A 12764-nucleotide genomic window follows, 5' to 3' on the forward strand; every position below is an offset into this window, starting at 1 on the left:
AACATTTAAAATTACGTACCAGAAGTGATTATTTTTCTTAATTGAAGAAATGATATGAAGCTTACTATAACCAAATGGTACACCAGGATTAACTGATCCAAATAATCAAGAGGTAATCGCGTAGAAGATAAGTGGTATATAAAAACATGATTTTAATTGTGGTCTGCTGTCTTTGAATTAGTTGGTAATAGATGAAGTTTTGATACACTTATTTTGTGTACAGTTTTCTCTCACTATGAGATGGTGTCTGCTGCTTATTATCTATGTTTTCTCATTAGTTCTCAAATCATATAATTGATGAACAAAACTTTTTGTGCTCTTTACTCAGAATAGGAACATAGTGTTTAAAAATCTACCTTAAAAGCCAGTAGTATGAACTGCCACCATTTCCTCTACATTTTCCTATCTAGCCTCAAATGAAAGGGTTTTTTGGAGTTCTGCATGTGTACTTGTGAGCTCCACAGGTCGGGCTTCTCAATGACACCATCACCCTGGGGTAAGGCAGAAGAACATTGTCAGAATTGAATCCATGTTTATTCACCTCCAAAATGTTTACTACTACTAGGGTAGCACAGGGCATGTCACTTTGAGAGTATAACATAAGACACAGAAAATATGAGGTGTCCTTAGGAGATTTTCCTAGTGCTTTGTTCTGAGATGTGCTGACATTGTTCTATCATAAGAGCAGCACGTGCATCTGCTAGAGCCCCGGGGAGGAGACATGTCACCTTACATCACGAGTTACCTTTAAGCTGCTGTGAACCATGCACGAACTCTTATGCTGATATAAATGTTACTAAAATATTAACAGTATATTATATATTAACACATTAATATATTGATATAGAGTAAAATATTAATTAATATATTAATATATTGTAATATATAATCTTCACTCTGAAGTCTGTAAGTGAGCATTATCAGACAAAAATAAAGATATCGTCCCAGGTGTATTGAAAGAGAGGGAAAAAACAGGAAGAAATAACCATTAGAGGAAAAGAAATACCTTGCTTAGCTCCGTTGAAATGACTTGTGAGCTGCCAGACTCAAATGACTACTAAAAATAGCCTGTAAATATCAAGAAGATACAAGATTTTTAGTCATACTCAATCTTGCAGTTATGAAGCTTAGTCTAACTAGCTAGACTGTCTAGATGTCAGTTATGATATTTTTGCTTACATTTAGTCATTTTGTTTTTCTCTCAAATTCCCATTTTGTGTGTCATATGAAATTTGTTTTATTTAATCTGATTGAAATTGGTGTATGTTTGAAAAAGAAGGTCCATTGACAGGAGGTGGCTGAGAGACTAGCTGCTCCAGGACTGCAGGAGAGGCCCACAACCCACAGACAGCGTGTACTGGGGAGACACAGCCAGCTGTGTTGACAGGAAGCTGCCAGGGATAAGTTGAAGGGAGAACATAAAACTCTAGACATCAGGGAAGAAACTTTAGAATCATAGAATTACTTTGGTTGGAAAAGGCCTTTAAGATCATCAAGCTAACCGAATACTGCCAAGTCCACCACTAAACCATGTCCCTCAGCACCTCATCTATTCATCTTTTGAATATCTCTAGGGATGGTGACTCCACCATCTCCCTGGGCAGCCTGTTCCAATTCTTAATAACCCTCTCTGTGAAAAAGTTCTTCCTACTATCCAGTTTAAAGTCTCTGGCACAGCTTGACATCATTTGCTCTTGTCTTATCACTCGTTATGTGGAAGAAGAGATTGACACCAACTTCATTACAATCCCTGTTCAGGTAGTTGTAGAGAGTGATCATGTCTTTGTCCAGCCTCCTTTTCTCCAGACTAAACAACTCCATTTCCCTCAGCCACTCCTCATCAGACTTGTTCTCCAGATCCTTCACCAGCTTTCTTGCCCAACTCTGGAGATGCTCCAGTACCTAAGAGTCCTTCTTGTAGGGGGAGGGGGGCAAAATTAAACACAATATTCAAGGTGTAACCTCATCAGTGCCCAGTACAGGGGCATAATCACTTCCCTATTCCAGGGAAGACCCAGAGTTGCAGAGTTCTTTGTCCATAAACTGATGGGCTGAAAAATTCAGACCTCAGATGAGTTCAGTTTATCATCAGGACTGAATTTTATTCCATCTGTAAGCAGATTCTGGCACAAAACACAAGTGGAAGGAAATATATCTTTGACATTACAATAAAAAATAATTAAAAATAATTTACTCACCGGCTTTGAGTATTTTATCACATGTTAAGCATTGCAATGATTCACACAGACTGCTACTTCTCAGGGCTGCTGCAAACCATTACTAAGATAAATCACTGTGGCTGTTAGGTAGGTGAAATGGAAGCTAAGCCTTGGTTGTAAGCATTAAGTCTCGCACTTTCATGGAACAAGGATTTTGAAAGTGTTTTGCCTAAACATTGATTTGGCAGTGTAATTCTTTTTCTGTCATTTTGCCTCTGTATTCTGCAGTGGCTATGTGATCACAACTTTTGCAGTAGAACCTTGCAGTAACAGGAGCCCTTGTTCCAGATTTAGACTTCGGTGTGCTTCAGTGAGTAAATGAGGCCCTGACCGACTTAATTACATTCACTGAGAAGCTCAACATGCTACCAATGTCTCTGTAATTATTCAGTATGCTGAGTGTTATTGTAGCAGCCATGTGGATCCATTATCATTTTGCTCCTCTAAATGCTGCTGATCTATCCATTAGCATAGCTGCAACTCATGCTCCCAAGGAATAAGAGAAATAATAGAGTTTAATTCCTCGTCTCTTTTTCAATTTTTCATGCTCCCTATCCATAGGCTGTTTCTCTCATAATCATTTAGCTTGTGCATGAGTCTCCATGCCTAAGTTAACTCTTATGGTTTATACATGACTTGCATAAAAAAGTTAAAACCCCACATAGAAGAAAGAGAGAGTCAAATTACCTTACAAATATTGTCTACAAAAAGATCTCTTCCACTTGGACATATTTGCAAAGTATTATTAATATTTTGAGGTTTAAAAAGATTGTACAGACAGGTAAAGAAATAAGCTCATACGAAGGACAAAAACTGGGAAAACCAGGGCTGGACAGAGGTATTTAAGCTGTGGATAGATAGTTTATCAGCTCTTCATTTTGTTCATTTCTTGTTCATAATACCTGATTAGTCCCTGACTCACATAGTAACTGACAGACACAATAATTGGCATTTCTGAGGTGGGAGACTAGACAATACCAGAAATGAATAATCCTTTTCAACTATGGTCATCCTTGTTAGCATTGCTCGTAGGAGTACCAAAAAGAGCCAGTCAAACATTCTAAAGATATTCAAGTAAACACAAAGCTCTACCCATCTAAATGTTCAGGAAAAAAATAAAAAGTAGTAAGAATAGAACATGAAAACTGAAATGACTGATGTGCTCACAAACACACCTTTGCACTATTAATGAAATTCTATTCAGATCCATTTGCTTTACCTAGCATCACCATGTGGCTACATTTTAAATATGGTGAGTTTTATGCTGGAATCTTTTGTGCCAAAAGTTTTTCAATTAATCTTATTAGTTACTCTAATTTGAAATTATTCTCATCTAGTCATAGTATTACAGAAACACCAAACATAGAAATCCAAAACCTCTTTCTAAGTAGATTTACCAGAAATCCCCTTTTGTCATTCATTGTTCAGATGCAGCTACTAAAGTAGTCAGAACCAAGAATTGCTGAAGGTCAGCCTTTCCATTTGATTAAAGGGTTTGTAGTGTAAGGACCAAAATTTCTTCTGGTGTAAACAATCATAAATCATTGACTTGGCTTTAGTGATTGCTGTCAAACTTATCTAAATTTTCCATCTCCAGCAGGTAAAATATAAACATGCACAAAAATTTTAAAATCACTGTTACATAAAACTGACAGAAGAATTCAAACTGAAATTCAAGTTTTGCACTGAGAGATCTCGTGAAACCATATATACTACATAAAAACATAGAGAGAGTACATATGTACAATAATACAACTTCAATCTGTACATACTTCTATCCTCTTATTTTATTTTTTTCTCAAGCTTCTGAGGCAAGAACTCTTCCCCAAAATATTACGCTAAAAATAATAGTTACTGTAAAAATGAAAATTATAGAGAATTAACATAGTTCATTGCTGCTTTCAAGGGGATTATAAACACAAGTAAATTAAAGAAAAAAGAAATATCATTCTTGGTTAAGAACTATTATTTATCAATCTTTATACCTAAAAGAGGGATTCTTTGTGGAACTAGCACTTCTTCTAACATAATAACACAACCCTTAAATATCTGAACCGCAGAAAGCATTTTTTCTTTTACTGCTTTTTGGTTTGTCTCAGGTTTTTTTTTTCAGAAGTGATGAAAAAACCTCAATAGAACATTTGTTCCTTTCATCTTTTCTACCATTATATCTTATGATCTATCTTATTTTATACATTTTCCTTTGATGAACCTCAGCTTGGGCAATACATGATATAGATCCATTTCTAATAGCACTATGAGGACAAAAGTCCCAATTTTAATTAAAGCTCAATCAAGCCTCCTGCCTAGAATACATGTCAGTTTAAACCATTGCTGTTTTTCCTCTTTGGAAAGTATACTGGGTTTTAAGGACACTGGTCATTTCATGTTTACACAGAATCTTCACAGAGTGTTATCCCATCAGGCAAATGATAATTGATTGAACTGGAGCTGAAAAATTTGTAGTTGAATTTGACAAGGAGCATAAAGGGCTACATGAAGAGTTTTTACAGGTCTGGTAGCAACAAAGGGAAGATGAGGGTGTACATGCTTGCTATTAAATAGAGTTGGGGACCTGTAATAAGAGGCATGCCTGATGGTGGCAGAGAGTAAAGAGAGTGAGCCAGGTTCTTTTCATTGGTGAGCAGTGACAGGACAAGAGACAATAGGCACAAACTGGAACACAGAAAATTTCATTTAAAGCTTAGCAGAATTTTTTTCACTGTGGTTAAGCACTTGAACATTTTTCCCAGAGGCATTGTGAAATCTCCACCCTTGGAGATTTTTAAACACAGGCTAGAAACACTCCTGAACAACCTATCTGATCCTGCTTTGAGTAGGCATCAGACTGGATGATATCTAGCCTTAGCTGTTGTTTGATTCTGTGAGGTTGTTGTTCCCCTGCTCAGGCATTAGGAGATGTTGCTGGAGTGATCCATTATGCAGGTCAAGTAAAACTACTTAGGTTTATTAAATTCCACCTTTACTGATTATCTTTTACCTCAGAAAGTGCTGGACTCTGGCAGAATGAGTGAAAGCAGAGAGCTACAGGCAGCAATAGCAGCTTTACAGTCTGCAAAAGAAATCATTCCTAGCTGTTTATATGTCAAAGGGAACATAACCTAATTGAACAGAAGCTGTCTGAAGTTGCTAGGCAGTCAACAGTGTTCCCCTAGTGAGAAATACTGCAGAGGAGTTGTGATCCTGGCTGATAGGATGAACTGAAACAGGAAAGAAAGTTAGCTTTCCCCTTGTGCAACATTTCAAAACCAGATTGTAATCTATTCTGTAAGAAATAATCCTGCTTTCAGAGAGAGATAAACTATATGACCTTACAGGAATTTACCATCTCTAGTCCCTTGATTTCTTGTATAGATAATTTACTATCTATCTTGGATATCTAGAAAACAGTCAAGGATGGTCAGACAAAAATAAACAAACAAAAAAGGTAGAAACAATGCATTTTCCTAAATGCTTTCTCTAAATTGCATTAAAATAAAATAAATAAATATCTTAAAATATCTTTCTGAATGAAGCTTATATGGCACATTTGCCTCAGGCTGTGTGTGATAGTGGCTAAATTGCCTACTTTCTCATTTAAGTGGTACAAAACTAAGAGCAGGAATGATTATTCAGTACAAAAGTAGAAGTGATTTTAATATGCTTCAGCACACCTCAAGCCCGATTTCAATAGATGTGCAAGTGGTCTTGAACTGATGAGAAAGAACATGACTGCTACATTAATCATTTGGAGACGTATACTAATTTATAAATGCTTCTCTCCCCTTCAGCTTTCTGATGAGTTTGAGTTTTGCAAATAGAATGGAGAGTGGAACTAAGTGTAACAAGCAAGCTACAGAGAATGTTTTTATTAAAGGAATTTAAAAAATAAATATTTCCATACTCATTGCTTTTATTTTACGTTCCTTGTGTCTATTTTTCTCATGTTTTTAAAGGTGTATTTTAAAAGATATTTATCATTCTGGTAGTTAAACTTCTTTCCTTTCAACCTCCTCTTGTCTATCACTAAAATGTAGAGTCTTGATACTTTCTGCATTTCAATTACAGACATCATTCAATTTCTTTCTTTCATAAAATCATAAAACCATAGGATTGTTTTGATTGGAAAAGACTTTTAAGATCATTGAGTGCCTCAGCACCTCATCTATGCATACTTTGAATATCTCCAGGGATGGTGACTCCACCACCTCCCTGGGCAGCCTGTTACTAACTATCCTCTCAGTGAAAAAGTTCTTCCTAATATCCAATCTAAACCTCCCCTACTGCAACTTCAGGCCACTTCCTCTACCCGCATCACTCATTACTTGGGAAAAGAGACCAGTACCCACCTCACTAAAACTATCTTTCAGGTAGTCGTAGAGAGAGTGATCACGTTTCTCCTCAGTCTCCTTTTACCTAGACTAAACACTCCCAGCTCCCTGAGCCACTCCTCATAAGACTTGTTCTCCAGATCCTTTACTACCTTTGTTGCCCATCTCTGGACATGGTCTAGCACTTCCATGTCCTTCTTGTAGTGAGAGGCCTAGAACTGAACACAGTATTTGAGATGTGGCCTCATCAGTGGGAGACAATCACTGCCCTGATCCTGTTGGCCACACTACTTCTGATACAAGCCAGAATGCCAAGGATGGCCACCTGAGCACACTGCTGGCTCATGTTCTGGTGGCTGTCGACCAACACCCCCAGGTCCTTTCTGTAAGACAGCTTTCCTGCCACTTTTTCCCAAGCCTGTAGCATTGTATGGGGTTGTTGTGGCTCAAGTGCAGGACCTGGCACCCAGTCTTGTTAAGCCTCAGACAATTGCTCTCGGTCCATTGCTCAGCCTGTCCAGATCCCTCTGAAAAGCCTTCTTGCCCTCAAGTAGATCTATGCACCTGCTGAACTTTGTATGATCTGCGAACTTACTGAAGGTGCACTCAATCCCCTCATCCAGACCATTGATAAAGTTGTTAAAACAGAGCAGGTCTCAACACTGAGCTCTGGGGAACACCATGAGTGGCCAGTTGCCAACTGGATCTAACTCCGTTCACTGTTTCCCCAATATCAGCTCAGACGTGAGAAAATAAGATTAAAATTTACACTTTTTTTTTACCATTCTATTCCCTTTTTCATCCAAGCAAGTTTGAACTTAGAAAAGTTATCTGTTCATTACTTCAAGTCTACAAGCTGAGCAGTGAGGCAGATATTTTTCAGGCATTTATACACTGCTTTTACCCATATAAAGCGTTGAAGAGTTTTTGACCAGAATCACCTTAGTATATACATGCTGACAACCCACCTGGAGAGCAGACTTCTGATCTACTGGCCTGTTTCCCCTCCTACTGGAGATGAATCCACCTTATGTTGTCTCGGTTGTGCAGATTTATCTTCCTGCCTACATAGAATTCACACTATGGAGCTTTGCTGCTCCTGCCCACATCTCTCTTGATTCACAAGAGTCTCAGTGAGATCTTAAATTTAAATTTCATTTTAATTCTAACCAGTAAAAAAAAATAAAATCAACGTTATTTGTGTTATGAGCTCACACCCAAATTCCCAGGGAAAGATGCTTGTGTTTTACCTATGAAAGTCTGAAAACTGAGAAAAATAAGTACCTCTTGCCAGGCACTGCCCTAAAATCATCTCATCAGGGAACAGTCACCTTCCAGCTATGCTGTGCTCTCCCCTGCACATGCATTGGCTCTTCCCCTTAGCTGCAACACTCTGCCTCTCTGTACGCTGCTCAGCAGTAGCTAACACCTGGCACCTAAGAAACAGTCTGTAAAAAATGAGACGGTGGATTTTTCTGTTTCCTTCTGTGCAAAAATGTAGTGATGTGGAACCAATAGGCAAACATGAAAGCAAGCTATGGAAAAGCCAGGAAGATGGGGAGACTTAGGTTAAGATAGATGAAAATTTGGAAGCTTTGAGGTAGATGAAGACATGGAGAAAGACAGCTATAGAAAGGTGTGGAAAATAAATTTAAAGATTTCAGTTTACTTAAACTGAAGACAAACACTTCTGTCAAAATGTCTCACATCTTGCCAGAGAAGAAGATCTTAGAGCCACCCAAAGGTAAGTATGTTCAGTCTTCTGGCATTGTTATCAATCAGGAATCCTCAGCAACAGACACACAGTTGGAACTATGAAGGTAAAGTCCAGGTAATATATTCAAAGGACTACAGCAGGTTTAAAGTTTATGAAATTCTTGATCCAGAACTTTGACCCTAAATAAATTTTATTGACCTTAGAATAATAGTTTTTGGGTTATACTTCTAGCCCCAATATAGATAGCTGAACTAATCTGGAACAGATTTGTACTATTTTCTTTCTTTTTCTAGTATTTTTTCAAGACTGTAATGTTTTGATAAAAATAGAAATGCTCTTTTGGGAGCACATCCAAACTCTTCTCTGGAGGGTTTGTCACAAAGACAAAAGTGCTTTCAATGTTCATCTTTCAATTTGTGAATGGTGGTGCTTATATTTTTTTCTAAATTGAAGAATTTGTAAAAAAAAACCCCACCATATGTATTCATTTTTATCCTCCAGCCTCCTGCCAAGTAATTTTGTCCTTTTTTTTTTCTTTTCCTAGATCCTTCCTCAACCTGAACTGAAACCAAATGAAAGAAGAACAGAAATTCTAGTTCATCCACAGAAACAACCAAGAAATGAAACAAATAAATAAATAAATAACCTCCCCTAAGAAAACTAATTTTCCCAGTCCTATTTTTAAGCTACTGCGTTGTGTCTGCATTCTGAACAAAAATATACTGTGCTCTAGTTCTGAACATTACCATATGGTTTCAGCAACTACTTTGTTTCCTGAGCTTGGTGTACTGCAAATTCCCCGTTGGACTGGTGGCATGATTTCCCACTTAGGAATGTCATTCAGTGGTTTCAAAGCCTTGCTATGTACAATATCATTAACAGGAGGAATGGTATAATTCAAAACCATTACAATGAACTTTGTGAGTCGAGCTCCAGAGGGGCTTATTTCTCAGAGGCTGAATTTCTGGCAAACCACTCACTGCGTCCATAATATACACCAAGCATTGTAAAGACAAAAATTATAAAGAAAATTTTGGATGTTGTAAGTTTAGTAGAGGCACGTTAAAAATACATTGACTAGAGCTCTTCATTCTAAAAAGTCTGTGATAGATGACATCAAGTTTTCTTATTTTCATTCATTTTTATGGAAAATATCAGTAATTTCCCTGTTGCATGATGTTTTCATTATTAGGCCAAAGAGCCATGATTGGCTTATTACTGCAGGAAAAGCCAGCATTTGTCTCTATGATTGCAGTAACACTCAGAGATGTCAAAGATGTATGAACATAATACTACCACTTACTAATGTCCAGCTCAAACATTCATTGTATGACTGCAATTTCTTTCATCTTGTAGTTCTTGAAATTACAAGTGCGAAAACCACCAAGTAAATGAAATAAGAAGGAACAATAGCTGTGAAAATCAGTTTGTTGATTTAGCTGTCCTGCTGCAGATATTGTAAATGGAAAAATCCGTAGTGTAAGTGCTGTATGAGTCTCAGCTGCAGGAAGAAGAAAATCTCCGAAGCCTTTTCTTGATAAGAGAAGGGCCTTTCTTAGGTGATTTTTGTAGCACCTAAGGCCCTGGAAGAGAAATGTTAACAATCGCTTTTGCCAGTATAGCCTGCAATATTGGTTATGTAGCACACTGGCAGTGCTCGAGCATTTGTAATGTTTGGTATATTTCACTTAAAGCAGTTCACATTTCTTCAGTCAATTATGTGATGAGCATACTACAATATTATCTCTGTGACTCATTTTTTCTCACTATTTTTTCTTTAATTTAGAGTTTGCATAGCATCTCAGATGCAGCACTGACAAAATCCAGCAATGCCTCCATGCAGAACTATGACACAGCAATACTAGGTTCCAGCTAGGCATGGGTACAGATAGTATCACCATGAAAGAGAAGATTGGTTTCATTTTCACTTCTCCCCTTTAAATCTACATTCACCAGCACACTGGGGATGATGAGGTGATTATTCCTGTGACAAGCACAGCTTCACAGGCAATCATGGCAATGTATTTCTGACTGCAATCCCAGGACCAGACCTATGCATGTTAGAAACCATGCACCACAAACTGTCATTGTTTGTCTGCTTTTTATCAAGAAATGCTGTCTCTCCTTTCTATAATTTGACTCTAACTTCTTTTCAAAATATTCTGCCTACCTGTACTGCTTGAATTCCCTCTGCAGACAGACTGATGCTTTATGCAGCTTGTTTCTTTATTCGTTTTTCACTCTCATGCCCATTTTAAATTGGTCCCTATTAGTTTTGCATTTGTTCTGAAGTCATGATTGGTTTTTAAATAACTTTCTGATGCTATCGTTTTGAGGGCATAGTTTCTCCAATCTGACTAGTTGCTTTTTGCTTTGTTTCGTCACACTTAATATTCTATGTGCAAATAATATTAGTGGTGCAATCTGTGCCAGTCAAGCACTACAGTGAGAACATAGGTAGATGTCAGTCATTTAAATTGAATACCTGTCCATATAAAATGACAACTGATGAGGAACACAAATGAAGCAGATACTCAAAGAAGTGAAATAAAACTTGAGTCAAGACTAGCAGTGTATTAAAATTATTTCAATAATGAAAGATAAGCTGTGAAACAGAAGGGAAAAAAAAAGCGTGCATGTGAATATATTTAAATTTATGCTCTTTTATACATACATATATGTGTTTATGTGTGTATATATATGATATTTAAAAGAGAGTAATATTCTTGGATTACAATGAAATGTTTATATTTGTGCATAGAATAAATGTAACTCCTAAGTTGAAATAGTTTAGACTTTGCTACTGAAATGCTAGTAGGCTTAAAACCATGAACATTAACACAGATAATGGATTTCATGCTGTGCTCTGGTACATTGGAGAGTGCTACCTATAGCTATTACTGGTTGAAAGGAAGATAAAGGTTCCTATTTTCTGAATAGGAATCCTTGCCTTCAGTGAAGTAGGATTCCCAGCTTCATTTGAAAAGAAAGTGTCTAAATCTGCCAGATATGGAGAGAGGTGATTTCAAAGGGAATTACTCAGATTTGGGGAGGAAAGATTAGAATTTGTCCTCATCTTACTTAAAAGATTTTATTTTAAAATAACTGCTGGATATCAACTAATAATTTATCAATGTGTCTTTATCAATGCCACGTAGCCTGCTTTTAAGCTTATTCTTTGTTCTTTATCAACTTATTCTAAGCCTGTGATTTGCCTTGCATTACCTATATGTCCTTAAGATTTTATTTGCTTCTTAGGCCATTACAATCTGATTTTCAAATGTCAAAGGTTGAAAATTTCCAAAGGTTAATGATCATTTCCTGAATTTTTTTCTAAATATCATATAAAGTTCTTTAAGTCAGCTGTGTAAAATATTATTCCCTTCTTCTATATGAGAATTCCTTGGAAGAAGGAAAGCTCTTGACAGTAAGATTTTGGAGGAGAGAAAATTTCATTAGAGAATAAGAACAAAGATGAAAACATAGAGAAAGAGAATGTAATCACACATACAGTTGCATGATGAGAAAATAAAGTCTATAAAGTGGCAAGCAGCCAGGATAAGATTTGGGGTGTCTGCTATACCTTTAAATATTTTTATTATATTTAATACAAAGGAAGAACTCCTTCAAGGAAGTGAAAAAATTGTTTTCAAGTGATAAAGCCCATAGTAGTAAAATCTAGAACAAAAAAGCCTGCATCATTTACTCCTTGGCATGCCTTTTGTAGTCAGTTCCCAGTCCCTGCAGAGAACTAGGAGCTTTGATTTTCTGGAGAAACAGATTGCCTTAAATTTGCATTGACATAGGAGGACCCAGGTAATAAGTTATTTCAGTAGCTACAGAGTGCTTCTGTTTTCTTGGCTTCTTTTCTGAGTCCCTCCTTTCTGATGAAAGCACTACAAACAGAATTTGAGGGGACCCAGCTCATCTACAAGAAGAGCCTTTGCCTGGAAGAAAAGCAAAGAGTCAGTGGCAGATCTGTGGGCAAATGAGTCAGACAAAGTCTCAGGTAAACCACTTTCAGGAAATCAATCTTTTGCGGTCTATCACAATTTCATGTTATTTAAAGCAGAACTGGCTTAGCCAAAAGCCTTAATTGAAATGACAAATGGAAATAGCAGTAGATGAATCAATATGGACTCTACTCTGAATTCTGTGCAAAAAATGTCTTTTATTAGTTTAGAGAGTATGGAAGGAAACAATCTTCAGCCTGTAAGTAATTATTGTGATAGTTCTTGTTTACTGTTTTCATTTCTCAACTTTTTATTCAAACTCATTTTATAGCCCTATAAAGTTTGATAAAACTGTATTTGCTGCTTTATCTAAGTATTGATCAGCATGTTTATAGGGAAATTACTACACCTTCTGCTCGGACAGCAAGAAATAATAAATTAAGCATTAAAAAAAACCCTTTGCATGCTGAGAGTCACATTTTATTTTATAATCTATAATCCATTATTTTTCTACAATTAATTTGCCTAAATGTGACCAGTACTT

The sequence above is a fragment of the Colius striatus genome, chromosome 1 (genome assembly GCF_028858725.1).
Source record: "Colius striatus isolate bColStr4 chromosome 1, bColStr4.1.hap1, whole genome shotgun sequence".
NCBI lineage: Eukaryota > Metazoa > Chordata > Aves > Coliiformes > Coliidae > Colius > Colius striatus.